Raw genomic sequence first — 17924 nt, forward strand, 5'->3', positions numbered from 1 at the left:
GGAATATCCAGAGACAGATCTTTCACCAGAACCTTGAGAATAAATTCATGAGACCAGCTCCATCATCCCTGAAGAACTCTGTAGTCACCATTCTCTGTAGTTCAAATATTACTGTGGGAATTGCTGTCACTGAGCAGCAATCTTTAAACAAAATGAGGATGATTGGATCCCAAGTTGGTGGAAGCCATGTGGCAACAGTTAATCACCATAGACAAGGAATGGTGGCATGGCCACCATAATTGATAGCAGTTTCAAAGCAGCAGTCAAAATAATCTGACTTGCAGAGACTTGTGACATTGGATAGTACATCATGAGATACCCAGAAGTAAAATAGATGGGCAATCTACTAAATTCTTGTTTGAGCTGCATAAGCAGAAGAATTCTAGGTCAAGGGATAGGATTCTAACTAAAATAACAAAAACAGAGAGTCATGGGACCTTAATCAATTTCCAGTCTTGAGATAGTTTACAGATCCAGAGTCCCTTGAATGAGGGGAGAGCTGGGTACCCTAGGGAAGGACCCTTTAACGCTGCTGCAAATTTACACTGTTAACCTCCCTCCCAGCCTTCCTGAAGGAGACCTATGGTCTTTTACCAAGGTTATTGTGCACTGGCGAGAAGGAAGTGATCAGATATTTGGGGATTATTAGACACCAGCTCAGAAGTGACATTAATTCCAGGAGACCCAAGACATCATTCTGTTCCACCAGTCAAAGTAAGGCCTTATGATAATAAGGTGATTGATGAAGTTTCAGCTCAGTTATGTCTCACAGTGAGTCCAATGGGCCCCCAGACCCACTCTGTGGTCATTTCCCCCATTTCAGAATGCTTAATTGGAATCGACATATTTAGCAAGTGGCAGAATTCCTGCATTGGTTCTCTGCTTAATGGAGTGAGGGCTATTATTGTAGGAAAGGTTAAGTGAAAGCCACTAGATCTGCACTGTCTTAATTTGAAAGCCTCTGGAATGTGATATACCAAAAACAGAATGCTTTCAAAAAGAGAAATTTAATAAGTTGCTTCTTTACAGTTCTGAGGCTGTGAGAATGTCCACATTAAAGTAAACCTACAGAAATGTCCAATCTAATGCGTCCAGGGAAAGATGCCTTAGTTCAAGAAGCCCAATGATGTTTTGAGTTTCTCTCTTAGCTGGAAAGGCACATGGTAAACATGGTGACATCTGCTAGCTTTCTCTCCAGGCTTCTTGTTTCATGAAGCCCTCCCAGGGGCACTTTCCTTCTTCATCTCCAAAGTTCTTTGGCTGTGTGGGCTGTCATGGCTTTAATGCTTTTTCTAAAATTACTCTCTCTTAAAGGGCTCCAGTTAGCAACCCACCTTGAATGAGTGGTGATACATCTCAGTGGGAACCATCTAATCAAAAGTTATCACCCGTAATTGGGTGGGTCACATCTCCATGGATAATAAAAAAATCCCACCCAGCAATATTGAATGAGGATTAAAGGGCATGTTTTCTAGGACACACCACAGATTCAAACCAGCACACGCCCCTACCTAGCAAAATAATGAATCAGAAGCAATATTGTATTCCTGGAAGGATTACAGATTTTAGTGCCACTCATAAGGACTTGAAGGATACCGGGGTGGTGATGCCCGCCATATCCCCATTCAACCCTCCTATTTGGCTTTTGCAGAAAAAAGATGCATCTTGGAGGATGAAGGTGGAATATCATAAACTTAACCAACTGGTGAATCCAGTTGCAGCTGCTCTTTCACATATGGTGTCATTGCTTGAGCAAATCAACACACTACCTGGTACATGGTATGCAGCTATTGATCTGGCAAATGCTTTTTTCTCAATGCCTGACTGTAGGACCAACACAAACATTTTGCATTCAGCTGACAGAGCCAAAAGTGTACCTTCACTCCTCTTGCTCTGAGTCCTGGGGTTGAGGCATCTCAGAAGATCCGAGAAAGAGGCCACCATGTTGTAATTGATAGACTTCTGGGAAATAAAATTTCAAACATAAGACAAATTGATTAAGTGTGAGAAGTGTGTAGGAAAAAAGATGGCCTTGAGACTATGTCTGTGAGTATATGGATCACAAGTACACATGTGTGTGGTATTTTAGAATTCTGTGTGTGGCATGTGTTATTTGAGGTATGTGTATGTGGTATAAATATATAGAGAATGAGTATGAGGTCTGCCTCATGAAATTGTGGGGGTGCTCTAGTCCGAGCCAAAAACACGATGGTTATTGAGTGTGTGCATGTGTGATATGTGGTGTGACAGTACCTGTGAGTGAGTGCAGCAGAGGTGTATGCTGTTATATCATGACACCGTAAGATTTAGAGCATTAGGGACGAGTATATGAGCTCTCAGAATGCACAGCGCTATGAAGAACAGAAGGCATTGTGGATGAATTAGCATGTGGATGAGAAATACTGCGTATGAAGTTGCATTGCTTTCAGAGTATGTGAATTTGTAGGGTATGTTCTTGTCTGAGGGAGTTGAAACAAGTCATCTGTGATGTGAGGTGTTTGTGGGAGGAGGATGTAAAAGAGTGAGTCTGAGGAAGAATTGAGGGAATCAGGGCATAAGGGTACACCTGTATGCTGCCACTAAGGAATAGGAAGGGTGGATGGAGAGTGCAGCAATGAGTATTTGAGAGGATGAGTGAAAAAGAGAAGTAAGGCTATCCCTGGTGGCATGGAGTCTAGATGTGCGAGTGTGTATGAGGGTATGAGTGTGTGCTGATGTGAGGTTCTGATAATATTCCCACGCTTTTATTGGCACTCTCCACTGGCTTATCCACAGTCTTGCCAGTGTTCACATGTTGGGATTTTGTGCCAAAGAGCTCAGTTCTATTCTTGACAATGCAGTCCCTATTTTTTCCTTCACAGAGGCCTCAGTTTTAGTTCCTCTGTCCTGAAACTGTTTCCCATTTTGAGGGGAAAGTGAACGAGGTAGGGGTTGGTCTGAGCAGTTCAACTGGATTCTTACTCAACCTGAGATCACCCACCCCCACCCCGCCCCTCTCCACTTCACCTTACCGTCTTCTTCATCAGGTGTGATCATGGAGGCAGAGGATGAATATTCGGAGTCAGAGTAATTTTCTTTTGTTGTCTGAGTCCATGCTGAGACCATTATTGGCCCAGGCTGCAAAGCATCCTCTTGAAACTTTGAAGATTCTGAGGAATTGAATAAAAACAATAAGGTATGTAATATTTGCTGGGTTCTGTGTCCGTTCAGGAAAGAAATGCATCCTGAATAGATACCCTGGGCCAGACATTGCTTCCACCCATGGGACTTGCTGTTAAGAGAAAGTAACCTGACTTTCTCAATTAAAAATTCCAAAATGTAAGTAAACAATAACAGTTATTATGATTGTGCATGTGGAGGTCTTATGAGTAAGACCGGGTATCTTATGTTTATTTTGGAGGATGTATACAAAGTATTGAAGACAGAATACCATTTCTAAAATACACTTTTAAATCACTAAAGGTTGGATATTATTTTCAGTACAATTTTCCTCATAAGGAATTATGTAGATAGATAATATGCAATGCAGGTTTTATGAAGAATTTTGCATGCATACATAGAGCTACAGATATGCACATATGTAGATGTAGATAGAGATGGAGTAGATGAGATATAGAGATAGAGGTAATGATCTTTTTGAGGGGGAGGGTTTCCTCAGTAATGGGGCATAGTGCTGGAAGTGTTCAAATGAAAAATTCCGACTTGCCACAAATACCTTCTCTGGGAATGAGTTTCCATATTTATCTTGGATTTTAAAGTAGGAGCCTCCCCCAAAGGAGACAGAAAATCTTGCATAGATTGGTCAGAGATCCTGGACTAGTCCTTGAGAGATGGGGTGATTTTGCCAGTTGCTAAGCAAATGAGCTCACTTTCATCTCAAGGCTGTCATTCTATCCTACCTTCCTTCCTGCTCCATCTTCAGGCCCCCATGTCCCCCACCCCCTTACCAGTATGGATGGGATTGTCTTCAGAAGATGCACAGGAGTGGAATTCTGAATTTGGGTCCTTCTCTGCCATCTGCCTGTTGTCTTAGAACAACACTGAGGGTCCAGGCTCCGAACTTTCTTTAGTCAGGTCTGAGAATTCTTGGAAAGAGAAGAAAAACCACACAAATGTTATTTCTTGCATCCAGTAAACAGTCAAGTTCTATCATGTACAACAATGCCTATGGCCTGTGTCTTCATGACGATTAGAGCCTAGCTCCTATTCAGCGTTTCAAAATCTAAGTATACAAACACATGTACTGGAATAATATATTTTGTGAGGCTGGATTACAGATCAGTGGAGTGTGTTTTTTGTGCAGTGTATAAGAGGCTCAACATTCTGCCTGGCATAGAATTAGGTGCATGTATTCTTTGTTATCACTATTTCTGTTTACCTGAAGAATAAATTTGATGTATGCCCATAAGTAACATGCTGCTGTTTGTCAGTTGTCAATTCTTTCATGGAAATCTAAATGCTTCTTGGGGAAGTTAGAATTTGCAGGAAAAAAATCTACTGACTTTCCATTTCTTGTTCCCAGCTTCCTCCTCCCTCATGCTAAAGCATCTGAACTCAGGGTCCTGTTGGATCCGGGAGTTGTAAGAACTGCTCATTCTGAGCTCGGATAAGAGCCTCCAACAAGATCTCTGAGGTTGGCTCCAGTTTGCACCTCTCAATATTGACCACATCTTGCCTCTCAGGTGCCCCCCCCCTGCTCCCTCTGGTACAGCTTCACCTGGCCGCATCAGTGACACCATCTTTCTCAGAATCCCTTGACCACATCGAGCCTGACTCAGTTTCTCACCTCTAACTATTATAGTGATAACCTCTCTTAGGACCTTCCCCATTTATCAGTACATTTTAGCTTGTTGGTTTGCCCCAGGACAATTTATTTCTTGAATGCATGCTGCACTCCCATGGATTTCAATATATCATGAAAATCTCCAGTTAGTTGTTCTATTTCCCTTTCCCAGGGAACTGAATTCATAGGCTTCAGTAATTGACTAAGTAAATTCATGTCCCTCATGAAATAAAATCTCACAAACATATTAAGCCCCTTCCTCTGTTTGAAAACTTCTGGCTCTATGTCGAAACTTTTACTTCTCAAAACACATTCAATCTGCATCTGGGTCATTGTAGAGTGTCACTGTAGAATGAGGATGAAGACAATTTTAATGTTTGTGGTATTTGTTTTTACAGGAGAATATATCATGTTTAGTGAATAAAATCTGATGTGTGCATCATTTATGTCTGTCATGTCTCCTCAACAAGTTTTTATAGGAAATATAGGGTTGAGATGGTCATTATATATGAAGGTTTTATGAGTGTGATATGCTTGGGTGAGTTTACATAATTTGTTGGAAAAAACTTCATGTCTAAAACTTCTTGGTTGTTTTTCAAATTGGTTTCCTTTTTTATTTGATAGTGCTTTAATTGTGTATCTTTTATATCTTTCATAGTTTTAGATATATTGATCTACCTTCCCTATAACGTTATTCAATTACAATATCTCCTTGGGAGTAAAAACTTGTTGTTTGTTATATTTGAAGACTTGGCCTTACAGTTGTGTTTTGCAATTTTTTATTGTGAGCTCATCTTCAGCAAAGCATCATATATACAACACTCTTCACATAGTTGAATGTCCACCTAGAGCATTTGCATATTTTCTACTGCTGGATATTACTAATCTATTATTAGCTACAGTTCTACTTTGTGTTAATTTTTCATTTTTACATTTAATTGAAATATATCAGCTGTGGAGACTGTACCCATGAACTGGTACAGTCTTGTAAAGGATGTTATTTTTCCTAAAGTATATCCATGAAATTTTTCCCCAACACATGCACAAAAATTAAAAAGATAAAAACATTTTTTGATGGGTTACTGTTGTTAGTCCAGAGGAAGAAACCTAGGCACTGACTGAAAGGAAAGGAGAAGAAAATTAAGAATAAGACCAAAGTACATATTTCTGTCAGTGCCTGAGCAGAGAGGCAGAGCTGGACACATCTACTCAGACTCCCACAACCTTATCTAACTAGACTTTAGTTCTTCTGTTTCCTTACCACCACAAGAGGGCATGGGTAAAGAGGAGACACAGGAGAAGTATTCTGATACAGAAGAGGTAACTTTTTCCTCACAGGCTGAGTTAATAGTCTTTAAAAGGGAGCCAGATTGTGAAGTACTTTGCATGAGTTTGTGATTCCTAGAAAATAGAATAGAAGTCATAGAGATACACAGGGTTTAATCATTCATTCATTCATTCACCCATTTCACCATAAAATATTTGGAGTATCTATTGTGTTCTGAGTTCTGAGAGTAGACATTTTCCCTGACCTCATGAGAAATAAAGTCTGCATCATCTTAGAACCCCAACGTGCATGGACACATAAAATTTTTGTTACCATTGGGTGTTAGGATTTGGATTGGATTGCACTACTGTTATATTCCTGATTGTGTCAGAATTTGTGAAAAAATGGAGTTATTGCTTTCTTCTATTTTGTCAAATTTTTCTTCTGGAATACTATTTTCAGGGAGCCTAGATTGTCTCACACTCCAGTTCTTGGTTCCCAGGGCATAATTTTATATACAGAAGAAACACAATTCCTAAGGGAATCACAGAACTTTGTTTAGGGGTAGGAGATTCTAGCTGCAACAGCTGCTTCCATTTTAATTCCTTCTCACCATTCTTCTCCCAAAATTCCCTTCTGAAGAAAATATTTATTTTCCTCAACAGTATGTCTCTAGCTTGGGCAGAGAACTGGCTTATTTCAGTATTCTCTACTTTTATTTAGAGCCTGCCTCATAGCTTCTCATATCTACTCACATTCATTAAGATTTCTGGTATAGTTTGCCTTTCTCTACATTTTTCACTCTATAGTAACCTCACCATCCCACCTCCAAGAGATTTACAACCTCACATGAAACTACTGGTGTATTTATATTGTTGAAGAAATAAGACATTCTTTATATTGTTGAAGAAATAAAACAGTCCCTATTTCTGTCAATGCTCACTACTCATTATTTAACTGTTCAAAATTATCAATTGTCCTTTGACAGTCAAGTGTAGGTCTCATAAGTGTATTATGCCAAAAGTGGAGCAAAATTCTGTGTGGTGAATACAGTGTACTGGATGTGTACAAGCTCATAACACTTTGGTTAAAACTGGGTTAGGATATAAATGATGATTGAGTTGATATTTGTGAGATAAATATGAGATGAGTTTGGTGTGAGTGCAGATGATATGGGCAATTTGTTTCCATGCTGTTTCTGCATATATTTACATGTGTATGTTGCCCATTTCATGATTATTGATTGGTGTGTATGTGTTTGATATGAAATTCTGTGCTTCAGCTACATAATGCAATTAGTATGAATATTTTTCAAGATTAGATAAATTAGTTATTTGTGAGATCTAAGGAAATAATGAAAAGACATGAGGCTATGAAAATCAGGGTGTAGAGAATATGGAACTGTGAGAAGAGCTAAAGAAGAAGAGAGTATAAAATTAAGTGGACAGTAGTATCTGATTGAATTAAGAAAATGAAAGGATGAAAAAAGTCTGATTTCTGAAGAATTAAGATAGAGTATGAATAATATTGCCTAGCTAAATCTTAGACATTAATCAACAAAATGTGTCTAAACAGCATATGACATGTAATATGATGTTCAGGAAATTATGACTGGTAATATCCCAGGCTATTACTACTAACCCAAATGCCCAGCTAAGGAGAAACAGTAAAGAAATTAATATACATTCATGCAATGAAATATAAACAGAATGAGAATGAATAAACAACAATTACATATAACATGGATGAATTTCACAAATGTAATGGTGAATGAAAGGCAGACCCAAAGGATATATTGTGCACTTCTATAGAGTTCAAAAATAAGGATAACTAATCTAGGGTTTTATAAGTAAGAGTAATCATTATTCTTTGGATGGTAGTGACAAAAATAGAGCAGAAGGAGGATTCTGAGATCTTAATAGTGTCTCTTTATCTGGGCACAAATCAGTGCTTACTTTGTTAAAAATCATCCAATATGTATGCTTGTGATACCTGCACTTTTCTGTGTACTTTAATATAATTCACATCAAAATAAAAATTAAGGTAAATATATTTATATTTTAGAATGTAAGTAGTAAGAAGAAAATGGGGAATAAAAATATCCATTCAGGAATAGGTATTATTCATCTGTTCATCAAATCTTATTTGAGTATCTATGTGTTAAAGATAAATCAGTGGCAAAACTAAAAAAACAAAACAAACAACAACAAAAACAACTATCCACATGAAGTATGCTTTTAGTGAATGGAAATATACAATAAACAAAACACATAATGGTTAAACAGTGCTAATCCTACTGAAGAAAAATAAAGCAGGAAAGGGGACCAGAGTACAGGTAACTTATTAAGATAGAATGATCAATTCAAGCCTCATAGAGAAGGTGACATGAGTAAAACCTGAAGTTGTTGAGAGAATTTGTGTTCTGCAAGGTGGAGAAAGGATGTCTAGACAGAGTAAACATTAGACATGCAGAAGCAATTGCATGGTATGTTTGAATAACAGCACTCAGCTGTTGCAAAGGAAGAAGAGTCATCCAAGGCTTACAGTAGAAGCATAGGGGATGAGTGTTGCTAATGGTACATAATGTGGAGGGCCTCAGTAGCCACCATGACAATTTTTACTTTCTGTCTATATGAACTTGGGCACTATTGAAGAAACAAGTCGCATGATCTGTCTTACATTTGAAAAGCTTCACACTAACTTTCCTGTTGCCAATATGAGGAAGACTAGAGCCTATAGCATGAGCCAAAGCAAGAAATGTTAGTAGATTCTACCACTAATGTCATAGCAATATAGATGATGAAAAATGGAAAAGCTCAAAGAATTTGTTGAAAGATTGTGTGTGTGAACAAACACAAAAAGAATCCAAGATAATTCTAAAATTTCTGGTCTCAGCAATAAAAAGTATGGTGATGCAAATAAGTCTTCAGTGGAGAAGACTGTTGGAGGAGCAGTTGAGGGGGAAAGAAGCAGGAATTTATGTTATAAATGTTAAATTTGAGATGTTAATGTGAAGTTGGTAAATAGGCAGCTGTATTATAAAGCTTAGAGTTGAAGGTAGATATCAATATTGCACTACACTTTGGATTCTTCAGTATATGCATAGCTTTGTGAAACATGAAATTAGATGAGGTCATAAGGAAGTGTGTGAGAGGATGTTTCTGGGTTGGCCCCAGGACAATAGAATATTTAGAGGTCACAGTGAAGAAGAGGGCCAAGAAATAATAGTTTGGAAGAAATGACAATGATTAAGAGGAAAATCAAGGTGGTGTGGTTTTCAGGAAGCCAAGTGAATAAGACATATTTAACACCTGGTATTTCAAACAAGGTAGAGATTGTGTTCTAGGATGGTGGATGAGCCAAAATTCTTGGTGAAAACTGGAAAAGTTGGAAAACAACAGCAAAAAACTGTTTGGAAAAAACAAGACAGGATTTTCAAGTTCAAGCTCTCAAAAGAAACCAGAGTTGAGATCCCAACATATGTTCCAGGTTTTCACTTTTACAGTATTTTCTGATTCAAAAGTAAAGGCAGGGAAACTCAACTGTATGTGGAACTGTATGTACCTCCGCTGCAGTGAAGCAACCATAACTGCAGGAAAATATTTAAAACAATCATCATAGAGTCTCAGAAAATTATATGAGGACACAAATAAAATAAATATTTATTCAAGAAAATTTATTAAATCCCAGTAAGAACAGTGAAAGCATGTGACCCTTCGGCATGTGACACCTGAGGATGAGCCTTGACCCATCCATTTCTTAGCATAATGGATGTTCCATTCCAGGTTGTGTCCTTAGCATCCAGTCAGGGACTACAGTATTTCCCTGGAAGAGGCCGACTGACAGCATTTCTCATTCCTCCCATATCTATGATCCACTAGTTGAATTCTAATCAAGTACAGTAGAGATGTTGGGGGCCCCTTTACTCAACCCAACCTTGACATGTAGGGTAAACCCTGATTAAGAATACTTGGGTTCTGATTACTGATATCTGAGCTCACTCAAAGGGCAAAAGCTCCACACCAGGAGGAGCAAGCTGCGAAAAACAGAAGTTACCATCCCCACAGCCCAGTGGGTGAGAGATAGGACATAAGAAGACAGAATTCTGAAGTTCTCCCCAAAAGAACTCACTTTTTTGGAAACACAGTGTAAGAAAGGTAAGCTGAAAGGCCTTCTTGAAAACAATGAATATTTTCATGGTAAAAATTAGGAGGTGGCTGGTAGCTCCATGAGAGTAATAAGCTAAAGTGTAAGGCAGCTAATTTACCAGAGGGAAGCAAATAAGGAGCTAAAAAGAGCCCTACTGGAGTGAGAACAAACCTGAAACATTGGTCTCAAAAGCTACCCTGAAAATGGGCCTGAATTAAATTGGACCAGATTGTGAAGCAAATATATGTCCTAAAAAATTGTCAGAAACAATGAAGTAATTAGCCAGCAATTACTGGAGTGCAACAGTTCAGTTTGATACTTAAGTTAAGGCAAGTCATTTAACAGAGGTTATCAGAGAGAACACGGTTAGAGCTCAGCTAAAACCACTGTCATGTCAGGTTGATTATGCCCTCTGGATAGTTATATCAAAGACTTCTCACTACAGCAGAAATGGACTTCACAGAAATTTCCAAGCCAAATCACTAAACAATCAAGAAAACAGCAACATTAAAATGGGCTTAGAAGGAGAGGACAGATCAGTATTGTATTGATGCAATATATGTTCTAAAATGCCTACTTTTCAGGAAAAAATTTTGATACATGCAAAGAAAGAAGAATGTGTGACCCATTTGCAGGAAAACAGAAGTAACAGAAACTGCTGGGAAATTGGACAAGTGTCAAGCTTAAGGGACAAAATTTTGAAAGCAGTCATTATGAATATATTCAAGGATGACAGTAAACCATGCTTAAAGAGGTGAAGTAAGGTATGATGATGGTGTTTTATCAAATAGAGAATATCAATAATGATATAAAAATTTTAGACAAAAAGCAATTGGAAATCTTGGAGTATGGAAATCTTGGAGTTTAAATGTACAAATACAAAAAATGTAAATTCGCTGGAGGGACTCAATCATATAATTAAATTGATAGAAGAAAGAATCAGTGAATTTGTAGATTTAAAATATTATGCTATCCAAAGAACAGTGAGAAATAAAGAATAAAGGTAGTTGAACAAAGCTTAAGAGAACTGTGGCCTATTATTATGCTCACCAATATATAGGTGATGAGAATCTAAGACGGCAAGGAGAGAAAGAAACAGAAAAAATATATATTTGAGATGATGGTGAAAAAGTCGTATATTTGAAAGAAAGCATTAATTTACATAAACAGGTTATAGAACTGTGCGTACAAGAAGCTTAATAAACTCTGAGAAGGAAAAACATAAAGAGATCCACACCTAGACATATCATAGTAAGAATACTGAAAAGCAAAGATAAAGATAAAATTATAAAAGCACCAAGAAAAAAATGACTGTTCATGCACGAGTGACAACTGACTTCTCATCAACACTTTGAATATTTCATCCCACTGCATTGGATGAAATATTCAAAGTGCTGAGTGAAAGGGGGAACAAAAAACCCTCCAAACCAAGAATAGTATATCCAACAAAACCCATCTTACAAAAGATACTGGAAAAATAAGAGCAAACTAAACATAAAAGAAGCAGAGGGAAAGAAATAGTAAAACTTAGCACAGAGATTAATGAAATAGAGAATAGACCATCAATGAAAACAGAAATGGATCTTTGAAAAGATCAACAAAATTGGCAAACGTTCAGATAATCTGACCAAGAAAAAGAGAAAATTTAAATTACTAGAATTAAAAAAGACATTATTAACAACCTTATAGAAATAACAAGTATAAGCAAATGAGAAGCTGTACAGCAAATAAAATAAGGTACTTGAAATGGACACAACTCAAAAAAGATACAATTACCAAAACTTGAATCAAGAAATATTGAAAAATCTGAATAAACCTATAACAAAATGAAGAGGTTGAGTTAGTAATCAAAAAGCTTCCAACAAAGAAAAGCCAAGCTGATACAGCTTCACCTCTGAATTCTACCATATCTTTAAATAAGAGTACCAATTCTTCACAAAATCTTCCAAAATTGGAAGAAAAAGAAATACTTCCCTCCTCATTCTATGAGGTCATTATGACCTAACAAAACCAGAGCAAGAGAGCAGAAGAAATGACAGCTACAGATTATATGTCTTCTGATTATGGGTTCAAATATTCTCAAAAAAGTACTAGAAACTTATTCCAGGAACATGTAAGAAGGCTAATACAACATGAACATATGGGATTTACCCCAGGAATGTCAGTGAACATCTGAAAATCCATCAATGCAGCCCACCATAGCAACAAGACTATGGACAAAAGCTACATAATTATTTAAATAGATGCAGAGAATGTTTGACAGAATCCAACACCTTTCCTGATAAAGCACTCAAAAACCTAGGACAAGAGGGGAAATTCCTTACACTGATAAAGGGAATCTATGAATTACTTACAGCTAACATCTTAATAGTAAAAATCCCCTAGAAGATAAGGAACAAGATAAGGATGTCTACTCTTATCATTTCTATACAATCTGGTATTACAGTTTCTAACCAGGGCAATTGGACACTAAAGTGAAATAAAAGACATCCAGACTTGAAAGGAAAAAATAAAAATAGAGGATGAGAGACTGAAAAACTGAACAAAGATTTTGGAAGATTCATGGAACAGGAAGAACAAAAACTATAGTTTAGGACTCAGATGAAAATGCAAATAAAACAAAACATTTCTTACAATCCCTCACAGAAATAAGTAGTAAAATATACAGACAGAAAGAAAATGATAATATAAGGAAGCCCAGAAAAAAACTCGGATGCAAGAAGAAATGAAAATCAAGTAAAATGTAAGTATCTGAACAAATCTAAATTAAAAATAATTTTTAAAAGTGTCATTCTATATATGTAAGATGACATTTATATATAAGATTATACATGCATGTATATGTACATACATATGTATAAGATTAACATACACAACAATAATAGCATAATTTCAAGAGGAGAGCAAATGAAAGTACATCCTTATAATATCTTTTGTAGATGGGACAATGTAGAAGAGTGCATTTTCTTCTCTTTTTTTTATGTCTTATGTCCTAAAAATGCTTGGTGGTGGAAGCTGTAACATCAATTTATTTTCAAGTTATTCTTAGATAGAAAGGCAAAATTTTAAAGTTTTGTATCTAGGTGAAAAATGAAAGATATAGACATATTTGTGGTATTGTCCCTTTAAGTTTTCCACAGATTTTAAATTTTGCAAAATAGAAAATTGGGAAAAGAAAATAAAAGAATAGAAACTGGAGATGCTACTCATTGACTCCTTTTGAGGGGTTGACTCTATAGGGAAGGAAAAATGGTGAAATAAGAATGTGAGTGTATAATGTAACATTTAATAAGCATCTAGATACATGTGGAGGACTGTAAGGAAATGAGAGTAAAGGATATGGATTGCAGGGTGGGATTGTGCAGGGATGAGTGTAAAAACATTATTTATGATGACATATGGATGTGATGCGGTGAAGATGCATGTTTTTAATATGGGAGACTTTGGGAGCCTAAGCCTGAACAGGTCTTACAATATGTCTCCCTCATTCCACCATGCCTGCCTCAGTTACATTAGAGTCCTATGCAAAGAGTTGCATTCTAATTTGAAGGCAAAAATGGAGGAAATTGTTTCCTGTCTGGGAGCCTTGAACTGGGTGTATCTGTTTAGCACCTCATGTCCAGCTCTAGGGGATCCCTCCACCTCTGGCCTGTCCTAAGACATCAGTACTTTCACTTCTTCCTGATAATATAATATTAATTCTTCTAGCTCATATCCATATTCTCCTCTTATATTTCTCTGATGAAACCCTCATCCCATTTGTCCCTTTCCTGTCACTTCCTCAAATAGAAACTTGGTCTCCACTGATCTCCTCTAGCTTTCTCCAGGCCTCTCAGGTGTTTATCCCTTGCAATATGTTTCTCCTATTGCCGATCTCCTGAGCATTTACTGTAGAAGATAGAGAAGCATTTTTAGTTTCTTCCTGGGCTGGGCAGCCTCTATCAGGTGATGACTTGTGCCACTCAGCTTAATTCTAAGCCATGCTTAGATCCCACATTCCCTTCTGCATCAGCTTTAGTAGGCTCTCCTTACCAGTACCAGTGAATTTTTGTTCAAATGAAATGTGGGACAAGTATTGAGAGGAGGAGGAATTTCCCTGTGCTTTCCTACCTTGGGTTGTGGTCATCTCTTTGTGTTCACACTGCACAGCATATGTCACTTTCAACTTCTCTGGGAAATTAAAAAATTAAATGAGAGATGTTGTTCATGTGAATCTTTTCATCCATTAAACAATTGTTGAAAGTCTACTTTGTGATACACATAGTTAATATCTACGGCTTTCATGTCGATGGATAGTGTAGTCTGGTTCCTATCACTGAAAGTTTTAAAAGTAGAATAATATTTGTTGTGTCGATATGTGTCACAGATGGGTGAATTTGCACAATGTATCATCTTTGTAAATTGAATTGTCTCCTTTCTCCCTAGGTATACTACTAGATTAGTTTTTTTTTATCAACCTCCCTTGTAGATAATTCTGACCGTGTGAATAAACTTTCTGTAATATAAAATGTGTACATTTGCCATTTCCAGACATAGCCATAAAAGCCTCTTGTCTTTCCATGCCTTTTCCTTTTCTAGATGACTGGGATATTGATAACCCAGGTGGACTTTGAAAGCTGCACGTCAGTGATTACAGGTCTCCATTAGTTTGGGACCTCATGGAGGAGAATTGCCCTAGTAACCTAGACATATACCCTGAATTTTTGTGTAAGCAAGAAATACATTTGTGCAATGGTTACTATACTAATTTAACTAGTATCGGAATTGTTGTAATGTGCTTTGAGAAGAAAAGAATTGTACTGGTAATTGTAAGTGACCAATTCTGTTAGGCATTAGTGCTTAACATTCCTTGACTGATTTGTGAGCTATATGTGATTATGTGTGAAGAGGTGCATGGGCTTTGTATGTCTCAAAGTGAACACTCAATACACTCAGTGAGAACTCTGGATATGCATTAACTTTATTGAAGGTATGCCAGGTATGAACCATGATGTCCCATACAAATTTACACTTGGATTATATCTCTCTTCATACCACCACCTCTTCTTTGCCCCTTCCCCTGTGCAGCAGAGTTTGGTAAGAAGAGGAAAATAATTGCCAACTGTTTCCTCCGTCAACCTTTTCTAAAAATTTGGACCCATGAAATGAAGAAGCTTCACTCTCCAGACTTCTTCCAGGGCCCAGTCTCAATATGCAAAGCCGCCAAACATTGTTGGAAATCTCAGGGTCTCTTCAGGAGTACGAGCCAACATTTATAATTTGGGATTGGCTCTATTCTCTCTCTACCCAGAACTAAGCAATGGTCCTCCATCTTAAGGTTACTTGTTTACTGTTAACTTCCTTGGAAACCAGGACTAAATCTTTCCCATGTTTTAGGAAAGGGTCTGACTCTGATCCTCAATTCAACCATTAAATTTTAACCGGGGTTTAACAGTGTTTTCTGTATGTGCACTGTTTCTTGTTTACATCTACATTGAAACCAAGAAATTAAGATTTAAGGATAATTTTAATTACTGAATCATATTCCTTTTTATTTTTTACATGGGCAGGCACCGGGAATCAAACACGGGGTCTCTGGCATGGCAGGCGGGAACCCTGCCTGCTGAGCCACCGTGGCCTGCCTCATACTCCTTTTTGCTTTCTGGGGTATTGGAGTAGACAGAGGGGAATACCTGAAATTCCCTAAACTCTAATTCAGCTACCCTGATATCTGAAATGATTTTAAAAGCCCTTATCTTGTGCCTTTGTGACTAAGAGCTGTTACTCCCTTTATCTGATCATTTGCTTACATGGCAAAGGTCCTAATGATCATGAAGCATTTGAAGTCGCCATCAACTAGCTTCCGCCCCAGATATTTTAAATCATATGTGCTAAACTCTACTGTTAAAAGGTCACTTGACTCCCTTCCTTTGGGCTTATACTTTTACCACTGAAGTGATAGCTGTCTCCTCTCATTTCTACTCATGTTCCCCTACTGAACTAACAATAATAACACTGTCTCCTTTCCTGCTTTGAACTTGCTCTTTGAAATGTCCTCATCTCCCCTTGCTAAAATCCTAAAACCTTGACCCTCCTAAACTTGGGGAGACAGATTTTAGGCTCCCTATTATGCTCCTACTGTGTGCCTAGTAAGAAAATCTCTCTTTGAAACCCTAGCATCTCAGGAATTGGTTATTGAGCACTTCGGGCAAAAGAATCCATGGCCTTTGCCCAGTAACAACATTTCACATAGAAGCCCCACAGTTAAATATTCATAGTATAGGACAATTTTTACTATTTAGTAAATAAATCCTTTATTAGTTTATATTCTCATCCTTGCACAACCAGGTTTTCAGGGTCCTAACTTTACTTCTTAAAAAATTATTCCCTCAGTTCAATGAGCCATACTTTCTTCTTTAAAAGGAGAAAACATTAGAAAACTTCTAATTAGGACAACATCATTTACTTACCTAATTCCCTTAGGCAGAAATAAAATCAAGGGACATGGGTTTTGTGAGGAAAAAAGTCTTCGATTAATTAACCATTGGGTCTATGACAAAGTAACCTGGGCAGACTTCAGAAGACTAGCACAAGCCCTAAGCCACAGAGAGAGAGAAGAAATTTCATCTCATCCTTCTCTTTACTCTCAGGCCTTCTAGACTTTCAGGATGACCAACATCTGCTTCTCTGTCTTTCTTAATCTCCCAACCCACCTCTTCACCTCACCCTCTACTACTAAGATTCCTTTCTCCATCCCTCCTTAGATGTAGTTCCTGATGATGCTATAACCAGAGAATATGTTTCCAACATACTTGGTGATGTCTTCACAATTTCTTGGGAATCTGTGCTTCCCAGATATTTCCTTTTTTGTTTCCTTTTCATGATTCAGCTCTTTGGGAAGTACTTGAATCAGGTCCTTTTCTCCCTGAAATTCTGTTTTTAACGCTCAAAGAATCAGCTAATGATAGCTCAGTATCAAATTTGTGTACTCAAGAGCAGCAAGTCACTTGAGCAACTGCCGCCTCACCAGATCACTGGTCTGGCCAATACTCAGTCACCTACAGGGCTTTATGATGCAAATGATCACCAGTAAGGCAAGATTCTGTGACATCAATGCATTTCAGTGACTCATTTGGGACTCAGAGGGAGACAGGCTGACCGCATCCCAGAGCTGGGGTGATTCCTTTTACCAGTGGAGACTATCATTAACTTGACTTTTATATCTTCCATTTTCTAATCAAAATTAGAAGATAGTTAACTAAACTTAAAGGAAATTATTTCCTGTATCCAAGGTATCTCCCCAGTGATGTGACAGTATCTAACAGAATCCATTTAGCTCACAGAAAATAGTCAGTGTTATACCTTATTATTACTATTTAACCCATGTATAAATAAAAGTTTAACATAAGTGTGTGTTAGCGTATAGGCATAGACTTGAAAATAGTTCATAATTTCATAAGACTCAAACATTTATTGAATTCCCACCGTTATCAGGAACAGTCCCAAGCATTTTCCATGTAGACACCATGTCTTTGGTCATTCTTCTGTTTGTACTTTCCCAGAGAAGCAGCGTTTTGGTGAAGAGGAAAGCTCCTGGCTTCACATCTCCTGTCCCTCATCAGGAACTCTGTTCTTGTCAACACTGAAAGATCTCTCTATGTGACCCTGTTCCAGTCTTCAGACCACATCAGCTACGAATAGCTAGGCCCAATCTAAAGTTCGAATTCTGGGGTCAACTCCAATCTA

General features: G+C 37.6%; 1 long non-coding RNA gene across 1 annotated transcript; it reads right to left on the reverse strand.

Annotated features, from left to right (window-relative positions):
- Nucleotides 1-1648: 1648 nt before the first annotated feature.
- LOC143673311 (uncharacterized) lies at nucleotides 1649-17209 on the reverse strand. Its single transcript, XR_013170317.1, has 4 exons — nucleotides 16991-17209; nucleotides 3948-4085; nucleotides 3012-3149; nucleotides 1649-1962 (listed from the first exon to the last, which is right to left on the reverse strand). It is a non-coding gene; the product is annotated as an uncharacterized LOC143673311 (long non-coding RNA).
- Nucleotides 17210-17924: the final 715 nt, after the last annotated feature.

This window comes from Tamandua tetradactyla, unplaced genomic scaffold, assembly GCF_023851605.1.
Source record: "Tamandua tetradactyla isolate mTamTet1 unplaced genomic scaffold, mTamTet1.pri scaffold_96_ctg1, whole genome shotgun sequence".
In the NCBI taxonomy this organism is placed as follows: domain Eukaryota; kingdom Metazoa; phylum Chordata; class Mammalia; order Pilosa; family Myrmecophagidae; genus Tamandua; species Tamandua tetradactyla.